Genomic DNA, 21,484 nt, shown 5'->3' on the forward strand with positions numbered 1-21,484 from the left:
GACCCTCTGGCCCCACACTGCTCTCCCGCCAGGCCACTGCCGCAGGAGACTCCCAGTGACGGATGCCTGCTACTGAGTGTGGCAGCCACCTAGCAACAATAGCTATGGGAGGGGACCAGCTTCAAAGACAATCAGGCTACAGTTCCTCGTTGATGCTAAGTGCCGTGGTGCTCGGTACTGTGGCAGTGGAACATTGAGTCTTATTTTCGATAGCTCTGCACTGAAGCATTTTGACTAGAGGTGCAATGGTAAAGCAACCGGGGCAAACATGAACAATGAAATCCAACACATCCATCTAGATAACAGTGCCTCTGCAGCTTCTCCTAAATAGGAAATACTGCCAAATACCCACCTGGCCCCAGCACAGTTACAGCAGGACCTCCTGCCAGTGCACCCAAAACCAAGGCGGCAAAAGCAGCGAGCTGACAGGCACGATGGCATGCGTGCAGAGGGAGACGTCAGACAACTCACGCTCTGACACACACCTGAAGCACAGACAGACTCAGCTACCCCGGGCTTTCTCCAGCACTCACGCATGCTCTTGGCTCACCAGAAGGAGCCAGGAAACACCTAACCAGAAGCTCTCCCGCTGCCTGGGCTCCCCCTCTCCTCACTGCTAGCTAGTCAGAACCCTCCTTCCAGAGCATCCCTGGCACCAGGTTCCTTCCTCTCTATCTTCAGTGCGGCACCAGGTTCCTTCCTCTCTATCTTCAGTGCCAACACCCTGGTCCAGTCCTTTGTCATGCTACATATGGATTCCTACCAGCTGCTGGGGATGTGCAAACTCCAACCAGTGGCCAAATCCAACCTCCAAGTTAACGATGCATTTTACATCATGTAAATGATCGAAGGGAAATCAAAACAAGATCCATTTTTATAACTGATAAAAGCTACATTTATTTCATAAATAACAGCTTCAGCGGCCTGTAGCCACACCCATCTGCACTGCACTATCTTCAACGCCAGTCACAATATTCCTGGAATGCTGTCCTCTGAGACTAGGCAAAGCCATTACCATCATGAGACCCTCACAAGATTGGACCTATTAAAAGTCCCTTGTGGACCTGGGGATTCCCAGCTGTGTGTAATCCTGCCCCAGCTGTGCGTGGTGGGGAACCACTCCGGCATATAAGAAGTGGGAGGCTGGGGCTGGAGAGATGGCTCAGTGGTTAAGAGCACTGGCTGCTCTGGTTCCTCTTCCAAAGGACCCGGGTTCAATTTCAGTACCATATGGCAGTCTGCAGCTATCTGTAACTCCAGTTCCAGGGGAGTTACACCCAGGCAAAACACCAACGTACATAAAAATAAATAAATAAATAAAAAGAAGTGGACGGCTGGCTGCGGCGGGGACTCTGATGCAGTTTCTGGGAGGCCATCACCCACACTGAAATGGGAATTTCTAGTGATGTGACCCATATTCCTATAAGTAACCCCGATGTATTCCCAAGATGAACACAGATGAAATTCCTTTGGCTGGCAGTTGCCTCTCTATCTGGAGAACATCAAGTCTGTCAGGAAAAGGCAGACAACATCACAGAGCAGAGTTGAGGGCATCAGAAAGGACCCAGCTCCCAGAACTGAAAATGCTCCATCCCCAGCCAACTCCTCCCACCACGATCCTGCTCTCCCCTCTCTCCTACCCTGTTACCTGTCTTTCAATATGACTTCCATCTGTTACTCCGGATGTACCCCACCTCCACAGACTCACTGCCTGTAAGGTGTGCAGAGGCACACGTAGACCCTGGGAACAAACTGGCCCCATGCACTTGCTCACGGCCATGCTCATCTTCTAGAAAGCCCATCTCTGCTGGCCACTAGCCTGCCTTTCAAGGCTCTGGGAAGAATTCCTGGCCCCTCCCCTCAGCTCCAACTGTACCTACGTCTGCCTCATCACAGCTCTGACCACACTTTGAGGGAGTCATCTATTTGTGTGTCTGTCTCCCCAGCTACACCAAGATTCCACAGGGAGAGGATGCAGCTTACTCACCTCCAAGCACCCGGGCATCCTGGGTTTGCTCTCAACTCTGAGCTACTGCTTCCATGATGTATCCTTTTCTCTGTGCTACCCATGTACCCATGGATAGGTGGCCTTACACTGGTGCACGGTCAACCTACCAGAGGCAACACACTTAAAACTGACTGTCCCTCTCCAGGGAGCTATCAACTGCCCGGGGTTTCACATCCACCTCCCCTGGCTACGCTGGGATCTGGTCTGGCTCGAGCTTACACAGAGCTCGTGCATGCTGTCCTAAGTGCTGTGAGTTCATAGAGCTGTTGCCCTGATGGGCCTGGATGACAGTTTCCCTGTATTCAGCCACAGCCTCTGGCTTTTATACTCTTTTCCCCCTTTCTTCTGCAATGATCCCTGAGCCTCAGGAGAAGGAGGTGCATCACAGATGTTCTTGATGAGCAGGGGAAAAAAGGACATAAAGTTGGGTGGGAAGAAAAGGGGAGACAGATATGGGAGGAGTTGGGGTGGGGTGAATACAGTCAAAACATTGTAAAACTTGTCAAAAAACAAATTTTAAAAAATTGTAAAGTCTGGGGGAAAAGCAAACATTTATATAAACAAGGTAAAGGAACTTCTTCTCCACTAAACAATCATCAATGACCCAGGCTGCATATGAATCACGCCTCCTTTGTAGGCCAGGGGTCAGTGTGGACCAGGACTAAGGACTGCGTGTCCTTAGTCCATGCTAGTGTTTCTATGTCCTCACTGGTGAAATTCAGATGACACAGAATTAACCATGCTTGTATCACCCAAACAAACACTGGGCAGGGCACACAACTGATTCTCAGTTTATAGCCGTGATCACCCTTGTTTTTCCCAATCAGTGGCTCATACTATTTTTGCCTTTACACACACACACACACACACACACACACACACACACACACACACACACACACACACACAGAGCCTGCGTTGTTAGCACTATGTCCTCTGAAGCAGGCAGGTTCATGAGCAGTGACAATATACATTTCCATGAACCTGCCCTTGCCCTAAAACCCAGTACAGAGAAGCAGGTCAAGAGGCCTGATCAATAAGTTAATGAATATATGACTTCAGGAAGTTTAAAAGGTTACTAGGAGGAGAGGGAGTGCTGAGCAGCAGGGAACGAGGCAGACAGTAATCAGAGAGCCAGCGCGAGTGGCAGGCAATTAGAAGTGAGCAGGTGAAGTCAACCTTGGATGGGACTGCAGGAGAGGCCTGGTGGCAGGTGAGCTCCTCCTTAAAGCTGGTACTGCTCAAGCTTCCTGTGGAGGACTCTGCACAGAAACCCACTTCTGGCTCACTGCACAGCCCGAACCCACACATGCTGCCCAAGGCTGCTCCCTTCCTGAGAGGAATCCCAGAGCTCCAGGCCTGCACTCCAAGCTCAGAAGCAGAGGCACGAAGACTACCGTGAGCCCACCACGTGCTTGGTGGGATTCTGCTTGCCTGTACCTGAAGCAGAGGCATGCCATCTACTATCCCAATGACCCTGATAAGGAAATTGAGCCCAGACAGGTTACGGAACACACACAAGATCATATGCTCAGGTCAGGTGTCAGAACCCATGCTCTTACCCACCACATAATCCGGTGCCTCTACTCTTGAGTTAAAACCACTGTGTGTGAGCTCAGAGAGCTCAGGCAAGTCGCCTAGCCTCTTCAAGCCGTACGCTCCCACATATTCAATGGGTATCACGTAACTATGCATACTTAGTGTAAGGAGAAAGAGACCATAACATAAAGGGCACTTCTAAAATAGACACCAGGAGACAGGCTCCTCTCCAACCCACAGCCTAACATTTTTCAGTCAAATCCCCCCATCTCCTTTACTACGGGGGACCTACGGATGCCACTCTGATTGCCCCGCCTTCTGCATACACCAAGTATTTCAGAGCCCACAAGAGCTTGCTAAATAACCTGCAAACAAAAGGCAGGCAACTATACATGGCCCGCATGGGGAGGCGGCACAGTTGGAGATGGCACAGACAACTTCTGGCGTGCCGATGAATAGTGTATGAGCACTAGCTGGGCCAGCCAGCCCCTACCAACACAGCATACACCCTGACTGACAGCCCGTGACGGTACCTACCACACCAGCAAGACAAGAGACAGGCCAGGGAAGTTAGAGGCCAGGTTAGGCAGCTCGGCGCCTCTGAGGCTGCGTATCTAACAGTGGGATAAAGAGGTAAAGGGGGTAAAAGTGACAGGCAGGCAGGGGAGGTGGCTCACACTTGTAACCACAGGCCTCTGGAAGCTGAGTTCAAGGCCAGCCTGGCCATATAGTAAGACCCTGTTTCAAAACCCAAAACAAAAACAAAAAGACAGGCAGTCATTTGTACCAATGGTGGAAGATCAGGATGCCTGAAGGTCACATACACACAAAACGTGTTCCTAGAAAAGGGATTATGTCATCACAAAAGTCCTTTACTGTGATGAAGTTCACTTAAGCCAAGAGGTATAGAACAGGCACGATTTTATTGGAGGGGGGACATTTCCCTACATCACCTTTAAGCCTGAGAGCACCGCTCTGGGATTGCTGGTCAGAGAAAACCCTTCAGAAGCAGTGTGGACCAAAGTTGTTCACCTAATCAAGTCAGTACCCCAGGGCAGAGGCTAGAAGACACTTGACTTGCTTCCAGGATATACAAACCATTTCCACTAGAATGGACCTAAGTGGCCCAAAGGTCTTGGAAAATAGACTAAAACACAACCAAACTGCAATTCCCTGAGCACACTCAGCACTGAGAGGTCCAAGTAGGCCTTTGTCCACATCAGCCCTCAAACAGCAGTGGCCTCAAAAGATGAACAAAAGGTGGAGGCTTGGGAGAGGAGTCTGAAACCACTACCACCAGGCTCCACCCAGGCTCCGAGGTCACAGCAGGAACAGGGCTGCAATCGTGGCATCAAAGAAGTCCCAGCAGTGCTAACACGGTTCTACACCCAAGTGACCATGACGATCGGCAGAACACCTTCGAGAGGGTGTGGCCCGCAGCACGTCCTCTAGGAAGATCTGCAACGCCGATGGAGTACCTGTTTCTCATCTTGGCAAGCAGCGGCTGGGCATGGACAAGAGCACCAGCCAACAGATCCCCAGTGGTGATGGACCCAATGGCAGTGCGCAGGAAGGGGAGGTGGCCCAGCCCTTCCTGCAGCCAAGGTCCTTGGGGAAGAGCTACAAAACAACCCAACCCTACTGGCAAAATACAAGCATCCCAGCCACAACCACGGAGGGCAGGTGAAGACTAGAAAGCCCCACTGTCATGTGCAAGAGACAAGCAAGCCAGTCCAGGAAAGGACCGCGCTGCAGCCATGTATATAGATGCTTGCTACTCCAAGTTCAGGGGTCCTGACCAATCAGATCACGTATCACCATGCAGGATGGCTTACTGCTTTTGTGCTGCCCCCAACAAACATGGCAGCTTCCTGCAGCCTCTGCAGAAGCTCGTCAATAAACACGTCAAGTGGGAGTGTGTCACCACCTGGAGTCCTTAGGGAAATCCCCTGCTCCTCCTTGCTCTCCGGCTCCCTGAGTGTGACATAGGCCCAGGAGCTCTCCTTATCTGGCCTTCTCTACCAGAGCAGGGCACACAGTGTTCAGTGAATCCTGAGGGCTTGACTCAACTTACCACTGTCTATTTCCTCTTCAATCCCTCTTGCTTTGCTTCCTCAAAGGTTCATCTAATATGACGGTAATTATAGGCTCGGCTTACAGAACTTACTGGGTTTATGGATGTGACCTTTTCTGGAACAGTGAGTGTCCTTACTGTAAAACAGGGAAGGGGGAAACGGTGTGTGTCCATAAAGCACTTAACCCAGAGTATGGGCCCTGGGTAAGCAGTAACTGTGGTGGCTACTCCGCTATCACTGACCATCAGGCCCACTTATTCAGAGGCACTTAAAATACCAAAGACAGAAAGTTGACCCCACCCCACCCCCACCTCTGCAAGGCTGGTTTTGAGAATAGCCTACCTGTTTTGGAAACAAACTGACAAAATTCAAGTCTCTAGTAAAATACTTTCCTTTTCCATATTCAAAGAGAAATAAGTAAATCCAATTGGTCAAGGCCTAACTGGGTCAAAGGCTCCACTCTAAAAAGTCCACTTGCCAAGCCGGGTGGTGGTGGTGGACGCTTTTAATCCCAGCACTCAGGAGACAGAGGCAGGTGGATCTCTTGTGAGTTCCAGACCAGCCTGGTCTACAAGAGCTGGTTCCAGGACAGCATCCAAAGCCACAGAGCTATCTCGAAAAACAATAAATAAATAAATAAATAAATAAATAAATAAATAAAGGCCACTTGCCAACTAATCATACACAGTGGTAGGCTTCCCAGCCTACCTCCTATCCATGAAGAAACTAAGATAATGCCAACTGATTTGGGCTTGAGCCTTGGGAATGACGAACCCATGCCAGAGCCAGTGAGATGGTTCAGTGGGGAAATTACTTGTTGCACAAGTCTGACCGCCAGAGTTTGATCCCTGGAATCCACAGTGAAAGGAGAGAACCAAATATCCAAAGCTGCCCTCATACCTTCCCGTGTGTGCCACTGTAACCTCTACACACACACACACACACACAAACTATACACCATTAACCTGTACACTCACACACTATACACCAATAAATCTCTACACACACACACACACACTATACACCAATTAACCTCTATACATACACACTATACACCATAAACCTCTACACACACACACTATACACCAATTAACCTCTACACACTATACACCATTAACCAATACACATGCACACACAATACACCATTAACCACTATATATGCATACACACAAAGTGAGAGAAAATGAAATCACCAAAAAGGAGAAACTCACACCAGGCAAAAGAGAGAGAGAGACAGAGACAGAGAGAGGAAAAAGGCCACACTCAGCAATTCCTAGATCCCACAGCACTGCCCCTGGCCCCTGCAGATCTACTGCCCTGTGCAGTCCTTCAAATGCTCCAGAATGGAACACTTAAACATGGCCAGACATGGAGAGACACATCTTTAATCCCAACACCTTCAATCGGGAGGCAGAGGCAGGAGGATCTCTGAGTTCAGATTCAGCCCTGTCTACATAGCAAGTTCCAGACATAGGGTGACATAGTGAGACCCCACCTCAAAACAAACAAACAAAACTAAACAAATAGATAGATAAATAGTGAACTGGATGCTACTTAGCCCATCTCCTGAAGGCATTTCAGTCAGGTGACTAGACAGAAGGGAGAAGTGTGGATATAGTTTTTAAAAGTCACAGGAGTAGTCAGGGGGTGGTAAACACCTTTAATCCCAGCAGAGGGATTGGGAAGCAGAGACAGGCAGACCTCTTGAGTTCAAGGCCAGCCTAGTCTACAGAGTGAGTTTGAAGACAGTCAGGTGGCACAGAAAAAAAGTCACAGGAGTCTGTGAGGGCACCGGTGCAGAGCTAAAGGCCTGCGGAAGAGTCCCGATACAACCACCCTTAGTCAAAGGAGGGATGGTAACAGCACTGCTTCCTGCTACAACTGGCTGTCCCCAGGCTGGCTGGCTTAGGACTCGGCAGTCAGGGCTCTCCAGTGTCTGCCACCATGATCACGTGATCAGGACTGTTAATAGCCCATAGCTCCAGCAGGCTGCTCACCCCACCTCTCCCTTTCCCAAACCAACCCTGGAATCCCTCATCACAGGGCAGCCAGGGGGGAGGGGGCATTGTCCCCCTCCCTCTTCTCCCCAGGCATCCAAGGTAGAGAGCCTTTCCAGGCCCCACAGGCAGTGGCAATAAGACAAAACAGGTTGGATCAAACAAAGTAGAACTTTGCCAGTTTAAATGGTGCTGCTGGGGTTCAAGTGTTCTACCACAGGGTCACGCCCACAGCCCTGAACATCTATTTTAAAACTGTAAGGAAAACTCAGTGGCAGTGACTAGTTAGCCACTGGCCATGTTGTCCCCTTCCCAGAGTTCACCAGAATGCGTCTTTCACCACACAATGTCACAGCACCTGTAGACCCTCCCAGTGCAGAAAGCCCCTCTGCCGGCCACCATCCCCTCCCCCAACTTCACTGCCAGTCTCGATCCCAGAGCCAGGCACTGCAGGGGAAGCAACATCTGAGGCGCAGAAGAGCTCCACGGCTCTCAACAGGGATCTTCCTGCTCAGCAGAAGCTTCTGGGCCCCCAACCTTCAATGAGGTAAAGCCTACAGCCCCTCCTCCCATCTTTACTCTGATGATCTCTTCCTCTTTTTGTTTGTTGTTGTTGTTTTGTTTTGTTTTTCTTGACAGGGTTGCTCTGTGTAGCTGTGGCTGTCCCGGTACTCACTCTATAGAGATCCGCCTGCCCCTGCCTCCTGAGTGCTGGGATTACAGGTGGGTGCCACCAACACCCGGCTTCACAGGTTTGGGTTTTTTGTTTTTGTTTTTGTTTTTTTAAGATGAAGCAGTCTGCCACCCTCTTGTGCAAACCTAACTAGCCAATGGAGACACGTCTTTGTTTTTATTTTTGTTTCTTTTTTTTTCGAGACAGGGTTTCTCTGTGTAGCTTCGGAGGCTGTCCTGGAACTCACAGAGATCTGCCTGCCTCGGCCTCCCGAGAGACATGTCTGTCCATAGCAGGGCTAGAGAAACTGTCTTCCTGTCTTCAGTAGTCACATCTGCACCCCTTCAGACAGCTGAGCCACCCTCAAGAAAACAGCTGATCACGTACGACTGAGCCTCACCGGGACAGCAAAGTCATTCTGCCTATTGGTATATCTAAGCACCCAAGGCGAGTGACAGCCACCCTGCCCCACCCAATCCCTATGCATGAGAGGACTGTGAAAAATGGAGCCAAAGATGACCATGCCCGAAGGGTTGACTGGAAGAAGAGGGAAAGTCCATTCAATGAACTTAGGTAAATTTCCAAACAAAGTCCCCTCCAATTCCTGCAAAACTAGATAATGTGCTGTGTTATCTGTGAGGAAGCAGGTGTTCAGCTTTCCAGAGAAAGCAGAGAAGGAGCACCTGCCTTTCCGCAGCCCTTAGCAAAAGTGCCTGGCCTCCAACGCTACAATTTCAACCAGGGAAAGGTGACAGGGCCTGAGCACTGGGGACAGCTGCGGGTCCCAGGAACATTTCCCCACCCCGAACCACATCCACTCTCTCTGATCCTAATCATCCTGTCTGGTTTCATCAAATACTTCACACTCTCAAATATAAATGGCTTTTTCTGTTGCTTTTCCCCATAAAAGAATGACTATTCACTACAGAAAGTGGGGGTGGGTGGAGATTATAACAGGTGTCAGGACCCCAAAATCTGCCCATTAGTCACCACTGTAGCACGAGGCTAGGATGACACTCCCCAGAGTAAGCTCTAGGCTGACCCTAGCCTTGCTTTCAGCCAGGGCTTTCTGTCACTTACTTGCCCTGGGATGTCCTATCAATTCTAGTTTGTCCTATGAAACGGGGAATACCTAGAATAAGTTATGTACAGCTGGTGTGCACCTAGCGAGGCGTCGACTAGCAATCAAAGAGTAATGACGTTGCTTGCCAGCAATTAGAAACGTGCAATGGGTTGCCATAAACCTTTTAGTATCTAAAAACAAGAGGGGTGTAGGCATGTTTCCCTCCAGAGGCATCAATGCAATGTAACACAAAAATTCAAATCAAGGCTCAATGGATTTGTACTCGGAGCCAATCACATTACTTCTGTTTCTTCATCTATAAATCGGAGAAACACTGTACTACAATTTGACTACATTACAGTCAAGTAAGAATCAATGACATGGGGCTGGGGGTGTGGCTCACTGAGTGAGGCCCAGGCACCTGCCTCCAGAGAGGATCAACTGGTGAAGAATAAGAAGTTCACCTCTTCAAACAAAGGGCAGTAACTGAATCCAGAGTCTGGCTTCTGTAAAAATGCCACGCCCAATACCATGTAACATAAACAAACCAATGATGGTTCCTATTTTCCCAAGTACATTAACTCTGATAGCCTTTTAATCTGCTCACAGGACCAGTTACAAGAAGGGAGGAGGCAAACGGTGGCTCCCTGCCGAGCCCGGAACAGAGTCCACGAAAGCTACTCTTAACTGCTGGTCCAGCTTCAGCCGTCCTGGCCACTTCTCAGATGTCACTGTCTGGAAAAATTAAGTCATGATTCTAGTTCCACTAGTACATACCAATCCACCAAGTAAAATCCTCACCTAACAAGAGTAGTCAACACTCGGGAGGCAGAGGCAGGTGGATCTCTGTGAATTCCAGGCCAGCCTGGTCTATAGAGTGGAGTTCCAGGACAGATCAAAGAAGGTCAAATTTCCTACTGAGTGGTAGTTAAGAACTCTTCTAGGGCACGCATCATCCTTTCTTTCACAATGCAACCCTGGACCTGGAAAAGAACATCACTGCTCTTCCAGAAGTTCGGCTCCGAGCACCCATGTCAGGCAGCTCACAGCCACCTGTAACTCCAGTTCCAGAGGATCCGACACCCTCTTCTGGCCTCCGAGGACACCTGCACACATGTGGCACACACAGACACACACACACACCTGTAAATAAAAATAAATATTTAAAGTGCAGCATACTGCCGTATCCGCTGCGCAGCCTGTGTCCGAGAATGTGCGGAGGGTGTCGGGGATTGACAACACATAGACCCAGAAGGCTCCTCAAGAAGGCTCTCCTTTATTCCTACTCTGGCTGGTTATTATATACCCTGACATCAGAGGGATATGGGTGGGTCTGAGGAGGCGGTTAGTCTTTGGAAAAGGTCAAGGACAGGGCAGTTGCCGTGGGCAAGCCCTTTTCAGGAACTTATTGCCCCAGCATTGTATTGTTTTTAGTAAACATGTTTTTAGTAAACATTGTCTTACAGCTGCCTGGTCCCAGGCTAATGGGGAAGTGGGTCTCTGCTCAAGGTCTGATGTCCCCACAGCATACTGCTGCGTGTGGTGGGTCACACCTGTCATCTCTGCTGCACTCATGAAGTGGAGGCAGGCGGATCAGGAGCTCCCTTACCACAAAGCAGGATCAGGCCAGGTCATCCTTGGCTGTACAAGAAGTTCAAGGCTAGCCCAGGGTACACAAGGCCCTATCAGAGAGAGAGAGAGAAAGAGAGAGAGAGAGAGAGAGAGAGAGAGAGAGAGAGAGAGAGAGAGAGAGAGAGAGAGAGAGAGAGAGAGAGAAGAGAGAGAGAGAGCAATCCAACACTGAGTAAGCTCAGGCAGAAGGTAGGAGAGTGAGGAGCCAGCTTGGGTTACTTCGCAAGTTAAGGCCAGACTGGAATACACAGAAAGAGATCCTGTCTCTAAACAAAACAACCAGCAAACTATAACAACAACAACAAAAATGCATGAGACAGATGGAAAACCTCAATTTTCTCCTTTAATTTCTCCTAGCCCAGAAGTGTTTTGCTTACAACCCCCTATTAAAATGTCTAGAAAGCAGGACGTGGGAGCTGGAGGGAGAGGAGCTGATCTCCAGTTCAGAGAGAGGAGGGCTCGAGGCCCAACTCCATCCCCAGCCGGGTCTTCCAATCAAAGAGGATTTACTGAGCACCTACCGAGTACTCTCAGCACTGTGCAAAAAACACCTACTATGCCCTCAGCACTGTGTGAGGCACTTTCCCGACATTATCTTCTCTCCCACAGAAACCACAGGATACAAACATCCTGGTAGGGAGAGAGGCCCAACCGGTTGGCAGTCAAGTTTTAGACTTCTCAAAAGTTGGTGCTATCCTAAACACAGAAAAGAGCTCTAGCCGAGGAACCAGGTACAAGTTCAAAATGACCCCTGAAGAACCACCCACCAGACACCGCCTTAGCTATAATTCTGAAATCAACCCACGCTACATAGTAGCCACCACTAAAAGACCTTTAAGACTTTTACAACCTAGAGCGTAAGAAAGGCTCACTGTAAGGCTAAAATAACTGACTTGAGTGCCTGTGGAGATCAAGAATGAAATTTATGATATCCTCTTAATGGCCCTTGGGAGGTGGGTTCACAGAAGGCAGCCACAATGAACCACATCCTTCGTCGCGGGGTCCGGAGTGAACTTATTCCTGCTGGCAGCAGCAATCTGTAAGATGTCTTCCTCATCATAAAATCTCACTCTCACCATCATCTCAAATGGCTGTGTATGTGGCAAATAGTCAAATGGGGCCAAACACACACTGGTGTCCTGGTATTTAAATGCTATTCTCTCCATCCACAGGACACTTTAAATAAACAAATGCCACGTCTGTAATGATCTCCGTTGCTCTGCATTAATCCATTTCACACAAGCCATAATTAATGTCTGACTTAAGCACTAAAATCAAAGCAATACGGATGTGGTGTGTATTCTTGGAAATAACTTTCTGTCTCCAGACTCGAGAGAAAAATCAGCCAAGATACAAGGCTGACCCACGACCCCAATTGTGCTGCGGCGCCTGAAGGACCCCTCTTCCCAGCAACAATTGTGAAGGAGCTGGATGATGCGAGCCCTGCCAAGCAGAGACGCCAAACCCTGCCATCGGCCATCACGCCGGCTGGCTGTCTGAGAACACCAGGCAAACCCATATCTGGGTAGGGCTCTGCAAGGTTATTCTTAAGCAAGGGATGTCTAGGGTGACACGGGGGCCTCTAACAGTGTTGTCACTTTGTAAGGCAGTTAGGAAGGGGGTAACACTGAGATAAGAGGCTTCGGTGGCTGCCTGCAACCCACTCAGTCTACCACCAGACGGAAATGTCAAGAGTTCCCTCATGGCCACCTGCCATTAACGACCTCGGCAACCTACACACTGCGCCGGCTGGGCTCCAGACTAGGGCCATCGGAGAGCGCAGCCCCAATACCCAGGCTGGGTCTTCGCCACTACAAAGCCACCTTGGGCACACCCAGTCCCAGTCACTCAGTCCCGCTCCTACTAGCGAGACTGCTCACTTGAGTTCCCCCAGGGCGCGACCTGACCTAGCACCCGATTCCTGGAGGTCAGGGACCCAGACACCGGCCCGGCAGGGCGGGAAGCGCAGAGGGGCTTCCTCGCCAGCGCCGCAGCTCCGCCAGCGCTCCGGAGGCAAGCGTCCGCCAGAGGAAGGCTCCAGGCACAAGGCACGCCGGGGCCCCGGGGCTGCTCGAGAGACGTCCCAACCACGCATCGGGGCAACGCGGCCACCCGAGCCAAAGCCGCCCGTGGGCCAGCCGCCGACCCCCGGCACACCGAGGTGCAGCGTGGGCGGGATGCGGCTGCTCCCCAGGAGCGCAGCGCTCACCTCTGCTTCATGCTGCTGTGTCCTAGTGGCCGGCGGGGCCACCCAGCCGCGCGCCGGGACACGCAGCCGCAGCCCCCGCGCGCTAGCCCGCAGCGTCCGGCCCGGCAGCAGCGGCGGCAGCAGGAGCGGCGCCGCCGGGGCGGGGCGGGCACATGGGAGGGCGGGGGCTGCGGCCCTCCAGGTTAGACCACCGACCGCAACAGGGGGGCGCGCGCTCAGTGGTCCGGCAGCTCGCTCGCGTTTCTCGTTCTTAGAGACCGGGTTGCCACCTCCAGTCTCGGTTCTGTGAAAATATCACGAGTCACAAGCAGAAGGTAAAGGAATGCATAACTACTACCCACTCACGCTCTCTCCCCCCCTCGGCCTGGACCATATGGTACATTCCTGAAAGCCCAACGGTGTAGGAGAGGAAAAAGGTGATTGGCTGGGAACCTTGGACGGGGCGAGAAGCCACACAAAACGGCCAACGGGATAACACCGGGGGCATATCAAAGCCGGCCAGACCCGAGACTGGGGTACGCCCTTAAAGGGGACTTGTTTGTTGCTCTCAGAAGCCGCCACAAAACAAAGCTAGAGTTGTCTTCCTGATCTCATCCAGATGGGACAGAATAGAAAAGTGTCGGATTTTCGGGGGAAAGCTATCGAAAATTTGGGAGAATTGAATCCTGTATCTATGTGTCTTTAAGTGGGTAACGCCAACTCCCTGCCTCAGTTTCCTTTTCCAGTGCGACGTGGATGACCTCTAGCAAACCTTTCTCTTAATTCTTCATCCCTTGCAGATTATTAATCTGTTCAATTCCAGGCATCTTAAAGAACTTTTGTTGGATTTGGGTAGACCTTCTGACTCACACCTTTACAGACATTACTGTATATAGTATCTTATTACGGGAAGGCAGGTCGAATATTCTTTCGATGCTCTTTCATATGTTAAGTAAGAGCATTCTTCCTACCCGGTTGTGTAGACCGCTCCTCCCGGAGGCGGTCGAGGCTTCAGTTAATTCAACTGGCCTGCTACACTGGGCAGCATTCCGGCCTTTCAGCAGCAAATCCCCCGGGCTGATAACCCTCGGGCCCTGCTAAAGAATTTGTTCCTGGCCGAAAGTCTGTAGCACACCACTCAACAATGCAGGGTTCACCATGCTCTCCGTCGCCCTCCATGCCTAGCTGAAGACCTACAGACATTCCTGAAGGCTTTGTCTGCTCCATTTTAGACTTTTACTCCAGAAAGCTAGGACTGCCTCAGACCAATTGCATTCTATTTAAGTTTTTTAAACTTATTTGGGAGGTGCATGGGGTGCTGGAGGGCGCATGTAAAGGTCAAAGGACAATTTTTAGGAGTCTGTTCTCTGCTTCTACCATGAGTCCTGGGGATCCAGCTCTAGTCCTCCAGCTTGGTGACAAACGCTTTGTCACCCTCCACTTCCTTTATTCCAGAATTTTTCAGCCTGTACTCCACGGCGTCCAAACTGTAAGGTATTCAGGATGCCTTTTCTAAGAGTTCTACCTGCAACCAGACATTGAATCTTCCAACTATTGTCTGAAGACACCCAGAAGTCCCGTTCGGATGGGCAGTCTTCTTGGATGGACTGTGGCTGCTGACAAGTAAGGACTCCCATTTCTACCTACTGTGTGTCCTCATGACCCTAAGTTTCCATGCTTTCTGCCCCCAAATGCAAGCCTCTTTCTCTAGTTGCTGCTACCGCTTGGTTTAGATAAGTGTCCTTCAGAAAGGCTCTTGTATTTGATGCTCGGCCCCCAGCTGGTATGCTATTTTGGGAGGTGCTGGAAACTTTAGGAGGTGGGGCCTAACTGGGTGAAGTAGGTCGTTAGGAGCCAGTCCTTGGAGTTATCTTGTCCCTGGCCTCTTCCTGTCTTCTGCGTCCTATCTACTGTGAGGTGCACATGTTCCTATGGCTGTGCTCTTCTGCCTGAGATCAGGGGCCCCAAGTCAACAGAGCCAGGAACCAAAGATGGAAACCCACGAATTAAAAGGATTCCTCCCTTAAACTGTCATGCCAGGTATGTTTGTCATAACTGAAGAAACTAACTGAACAGACACAGTGTATCTTATGTGCTAGGAGAGGTTTATCTGCGTCTTCTCATTCCGACCTCACATCAGTGCTATGAAGTGCATTATTTCTAGTCATACCATTATTCCTCCTGAGAAAAAACAAAGTGTGAAAGAACTCATCTGTACCAGGGCCCGGAGAGGCCGGACTCTAGCAACCACCCTCATAATCCTGCAGTGTGACACAGTTGGAGGCAGGGGGTGGGGATGAGGGGTGTGGTGGAGTGTTTTGTTTTTGTTTGTTAACTTGATGCATGCCAGGGTTATTTGGGAAAAGGGAATCTCAACTAAGGAAGTGCTTCCATCAGATTGACCTGTAGGCAAATTTGTGAGACATTTTCTTGATTAATGATTGATGTAAGAGAGTCCAGCCAAGTGTGGGCAGTGCCACCCCTGGGCAAGTGGTCCTGGGGTGTGTAAGAAAGCAGGGTGTGCAACATGAGGAGCAGGCCACTAATCAGCACCTCCCCATGGCCTCTGCATCAGTTCCTGCCCGGACTTCTCTTCACGATGGACTACAACTATAAGCTAAAATAAACACTTTCCTCAAGTCGCTTTGATCATGGTGTTTTTATCATAGCAATTGAAAGCAAAGCAAGACAAACACTGTCTCCTATTTTTGATAAATCTACTACACTCTAATAAGAGATCGTGCCAGGGCTGGGGGCCCTGTGGTAGAGTGAACGCTTAGCTTACTTGAAGCCCTAGGTTTGGTCCCCAGCAAAAGAGAGGAGAAGGGAGAGGAAAAGTAGCAAGGATGGGGAGAGAGGAGAGGGAGAGAATTTCAAACACTTCTGTTTCAATACTTGCGATATTGCGTGGAGGAAGGAGTGCTGGCAGGAGTTTGTCTATGAAAGGAAGGAAACAGCAGCTCACAGAGCAGACCATCTTGGCAAAGGTTAAGAAAGCTGCTAAATAAAACTGCCTGCACGTGGTAGACAGAGGCAGGAAGAGTTGCAAGATCCAGGTCAGCCTGGTGTACATTCTGAGACCCTGCCTGAGAAAAGCCAGAGCTCTGGGCTGTCACTCAGTGGTAGAGTAATCTCATAGCATGCATATTGCTTTGGGTTCCATCCCTGAGACCTCCAAAAATAAATAAATGCAGCCTGGTCTTTCAAGTTGTACTTTCTGTCCACTGTAATCTCCCACTCCCGCACAATCCTTTTACAACATGTAACAACTAGGCAACAATTGTAAGCAACAAGGAAAGAAATACAGAACAGCAAAATCTGTGGGGAAAGGTTCAAGGACTATGCTAAGAAGTGACTACAGTGAGCTTATGTATCTGCCATGTCGGCATGTTCAGAAGCAGAGGAAAAGGAAGTGTTCCCACCTCCCGGCATTCTTGGAGCTGGAATGAGCTGTGTCCATGAGGAAGGGCAGTGTGCATTGCCTCTGAACCAGGTGTTTAGTAAAACTATCCTGTCACACTGGCAGTTAGAATACAACCCTGAAAATAAATAAATACAGGCTGTGTTAATTCTATCTCTCTCTCTCTCTAGCTCTCTCTCCCTCCCTCCCTCCGTCCTTCCCCCCACTCTCTCTCTTTCTCTCTCTCTCTCTCTGTGTGTGTGTGTGTGTGTGTGTGTGTGTGTGTGTGTGTGTGTTTATTTTCTGAGACAGGGCCTCTCAGTGTATCCCTGGAACTTGCTCTGTAAACCAGGCTGGCCTCAAACTCAGAGATTCTCCTGCTTCTGCCTACTGAATACCAGGATGAAAGGCGTGCGCCACCCTGTCTTAAAATAAGAAAAGGATATATATAAGTTTTGATTATTTATTTGTATGTGTGGTGGTTGGAAGACAACTTGTGTTCTCTCCTTCGAACATCCGAGTTCCAGTGACAGAACTTAAACTGGCAGGCTTGAGGGCAAACCCTTTTATCCTTTGAGCCATCTTGCCAAAGCCTCTCCCACATGATTTTGCTAGTGTGTCTACCTGCTGCTAGGACTTCATCCTTTGTCTTCCCAGGGAATTCCCAAGCTTCCCATAACTCAGAAATTCCCAGGATGCTTTGCACAGGCTCAGATGTGGGGTAGGAGAATCAAAAAGGAAGTGCAGGGTAGTTTAGAAGAAACTTCATTCCTGAACTATATCCACTGTCACAGAGACCCAGCAGAGAAAAGGACAATGTGCTTCAAGTCCTTGCCTCTGGGGTTGGGGAGACGACTCAGCCGTTAAGAGTACTGATTGCTCTTCCGGAGGACCCAGGTTCCATTCCTAGCACGAATATGGTAGCTAGCAACCATATATGACTCCAGTACCAGGGGATCTGTAGTACTTTCTTCTGGCCTCCAAGGACACCAAGCATGCACATGGGACACAGCGTTACATGCAGGCAAAACACCCATATATATAATAATAATAAAATAACTTTTTAAAAGGTCCTTTCCTGGGGCTGGAGAGATGGCTCAGTGGTTAAGAGCACTGGCTGTTCTACCAGAGGTCCTGAGTTCAATTCCCAGAAAACACAGGGTGGCTCACAACCACCTAAAATGGGATCTGATGCCCTCTTCTGGTATTCATGAAGAGCATTCACGATAAAATACAAGTGAATACATTTTTTAAAAAAGTCCTTGGCTTTCTCTTCTATACCAAAGTCCTAGCTTTGAACTAGCCTAGTCTGCTGGAAGACAGCTAAGGGGTGCACAGGTGGCAGTGTCCCAGTACCAGAGACACTCCTGGGGTCTGAGTTTATCCCTAGACTACCATCTAACAGCAAGACCTTGATACACACACACACACACACACACACACACACACAGAGACAGAGACAGAGACAGACAGAGACAGAGACAGAGAGTTTTTAACCTGCCAACAGGCAGGAAGGAAATTGAAATACAACTTGACAAAAATCACATGTCTATGTCTGTATCAGTTTTTTTTTTTGTTGTTGTTGTTGTTTGTTTTTTGAGACAAGGTTTCTCTGTGGCTTTGGAGGCTGTCCTGGAACTCACTCTGTAGACCAGGCTGGCCTCGAACTCCCAGAGATCCTCCTGCCTCTGCCTCCCGAGTGCTGGGGTTTTTCACAGAGTAATAGTCTCAAAACTGAGAAAGGGTTCCTCAAACCCACCAGCCTGCACATGCTTAGCAATAGTCAGGAGTTCTACATAGCAATTGCAGGTAAAACCAAGACGGGCCTGTGTAGGGGAGATCAGTTGCCAAGACCACCATGCAATGCAGAGCTGCCACCTCACTTACTGTGATAAAATCCTAGAGTCCCACCCACCGGCCTCTGAGAAAGACTTCCCACTTCAACAGGGTTCTCACTGTCTAGAGACTAAGCAACCCTTGCCAACAGGGTTTTTGGTTTTCCCGGGCTTGTCTTTATTCTAATTTTAGGGATGCTGCGAACAGAACCTTGGGTTTTGTACATGCCAGGCAAGGGTTGCAACACTGGGTTGCATACGTCCTCTACCCCAGATGTATCTCCTCATGTGCAGCTGCATTATCAGAAAACTGTTCTGCAGTGTATACATACATAGACTCACAGATAGACGTGTGCTTGGGTTCTTTAAGTCTCTGCATCGGTCCAGACAAATGCTGTGTACCTGTAGAAACAAACCACAGGCAAACCTACCCTAGTGGGGAGGGGGAGAATGAATTAGGACAATGTTTTTTTAAATAGAAACACTGGGTGGAGGTGGGGTGACGGCACAGTGAGCAGAGGCGCTAAGGACCTGAGTTTGATCCCCCTGAACACACATGGCGGGAGCAGAGAACCAACTCCCGCTCGGTGTTTTCTGACTTCCGCAGGCATGCCCACACATATATACAGAATAATGAATGTAATAAAAATATCAAAATCAACACACTGCCTGTCCACCTTTTGAATAAGAGCAAGTGTGAAATCTAGCGCGTTAGAAAAATAGTGGGACAATTTGTAACCTCGGCACTTAAAGGCTGAGGCAGGAGGATCACAGGCAAAGCTAGCCTGGGCCCCATGGACCCTGTCCCAAAATCAAAGTTCAATAAAGCTACAAAAACGTTAGGGGGCCAGTGTCCCTGTAGCGCTGGCTGGAGCGCTCTCTCTTGCATTGCACCCTGGCCTGGGGGGTTGGCCTGGGAGTGCAAGCACACTTGTGTGGGCCACAGCGCCCCCTTCCTGCAGGGGCTGTGGATGCACTGCCACCTTGGGCGGCCTCCCACAGGGCTGCAGGCAGATACCTTCCAAGGACGACTGACAAACTAATGAGAGCTTTCTGGTCATTGTGGGACATTTGTTAACTAAAGTAGGAAGGACCTCTACAGCTCTTTAGCGTGTACAAGGCTTCAAACCTGGACCCAAAACTCAGAATACTTTTTTTTTTTTTTTTTTTTTTTTTGGTTTTTCGAGACAGGGTTTCTCTGTGGCTTTGGATGCTGTCCTGAAACTCACTTTGTAGACCAGGCTGGCCTCGAACTCACAGAGATCCGCCTGCCTCTGCCTCCCGAGTGCTGGGATTAAAGGCGTGCGCCACCAACGCCCTGCCAGAATACTTTTTTAAAAAGGGATTATTTATCATCATCATCATCATCATCATCATTCCCAAGTGCCAATAAACAATTCAATGAAGATTTAACTTAGATAGCTTCTTTTCACCTGTTTATGTGACTTGGCAATTGATGGTGTTTAATCTAATTGGCTAGAGCTGCAGACATAATTCAGTGGCACCTTCTCCTCTTCCAGAGGACCTAGGTTCATTCAGTTCCCAGCACCCACAAGGCATTCACAAACACCTGTTAACTCCAATTTAAGGAGATCCAATGCCCTCTTCTGGTCTCCATGGGCACTGCACTTACATTTGTGCACATGCCTACCTGTAGAAGAAACAGTCATATATATATATATATATATATATATATATATATATGCATATATATTAAAACTAATAAACCATAAACATTTTCCTTGGTATGCTGCCTTGACAAAGACAATGCAAAGGTGTTGGAATAGTTGAGTGATCCGAAACAATATTGGAAAGGAAGTTATTACTGTACTATTAACAGTCTGTGCCACTCCACTGTCTTAGGATACCTTGCAACACTTGGACAGAGCAGTCGAGCACAGGGAACGGTCTCAGCCAGTTTCTTCTGCAGGCCTCCTCGAGTTTGGTCACGCAGAGAACCCCCTCCACCACTTTCTCTCAAGGGCTACTTCAATGACAAGGAGCCCTTCACAGCTTCTAATTATGAGGAACACGTCCACCTTGAGTTCCAAAGTGGTCACATTGTACCTTACGCCTCAAATCTAACATGTGCATTTTACCAATGTGAAAAGATGATGCTAATACTCTCAAAGAAGAACTCCAAGTACAGCTACTCCTGGCACACTCACCGGAAGTTGTTGCTTCCTGTGAAGATCTCAAGAATCTCAACAGGGACATTCTTCAGAGCTGTGACACTAGTGAAGAATGTGACCTACCAAAGGTGAGCATCACACCCACTGGTTCTGAGGAGCCGCAGGGCACCCTTGGTTCAGCGGTACTTTCTTGTGTGGGATGATCGTGTTATCATGAGGTAGGCAACTTCCTGATCTGAAAAGCCTGCAAGGCTGGGCATAGTGACACTAGGGAGGCAGAGGCAGGTGGGTCTCTGTGAGTTCAAGACCATTCAGGGCTTCGATCTGGCATAAGTCATACTACAATATAGGCTGGCTGGGATGGACTTACCTTTTTATTTTTACATTTATTTATGTTGCTGGAGGAAAGGGATGCATGCCATAGTGCTCAAGTAGAGGTCAGAGGGAAGCTTGTGGGAGTCAGTTCCCTTCTCTCCATTATGTGGGTTCTTGGAATTGCCATCAGGCTCTGGCACCAAGACCCTTTACTCACTGGGCCATTCCACTGGCTCTAAACTTGTCCTTTGGCACATTAGTTTTGGAGATAATTTTTTTTTCAAGTCACAAGGAGTTTGTTATAGTAAATGTTTTCATGGCATTTAACAGAACTCAGAATGACTTCTTTGAAACAGGTTCAAATCTAAAAATAAAATCAAGTAAAACTTAGTCAGCCAGAAAGTCTCTATTTAAAAAAGGAAAAAAAATCAAACCACTAAAACATACATCTTTTATAATAACAAAATATAAAAATGAAGTCCACTGGATTTGAAGAGATGGCCCAGCGGTTACGAGCACTTATTGCTGTTCTAAAAGAACACACATGGTTAAGCAGATAAGAGCAGTGTTTGTTCTTCCAGAGGACCCAGGGTCAATTCCCAGCACCTACATGGCAGCTCACAACCA

The 21,484-nt window shown here is 49.0% G+C and overlaps 1 protein-coding gene and 1 pseudogene across 1 annotated transcript in view; one reads left to right on the forward strand and one right to left on the reverse strand.

The window, feature by feature from the left end:
- Mical3 (microtubule associated monooxygenase, calponin and LIM domain containing 3) overlaps positions 1 to 13,318 on the reverse strand; it is a 179,663-nt gene extending 166,345 nt beyond the window's left edge. The window contains 1 exon segment of the mRNA XM_040737544.1: positions 13,197 to 13,318. The gene's annotated coding sequence lies outside the window, so the exon portion shown is untranslated.
- Positions 13,319 to 16,554: 3,236 nt separating this feature from the next.
- On the forward strand, positions 16,555 to 20,858 carry LOC121136554 (annotated as a pseudogene).
- The last annotated feature ends 626 nt before the right edge of the window (positions 20,859 to 21,484 follow it).

Source organism: Mesocricetus auratus, unplaced genomic scaffold, assembly GCF_017639785.1.
Source record: "Mesocricetus auratus isolate SY011 unplaced genomic scaffold, BCM_Maur_2.0 Super-Scaffold_100676, whole genome shotgun sequence".
Taxonomy (NCBI): Eukaryota; Metazoa; Chordata; class Mammalia; order Rodentia; family Cricetidae; genus Mesocricetus; species Mesocricetus auratus.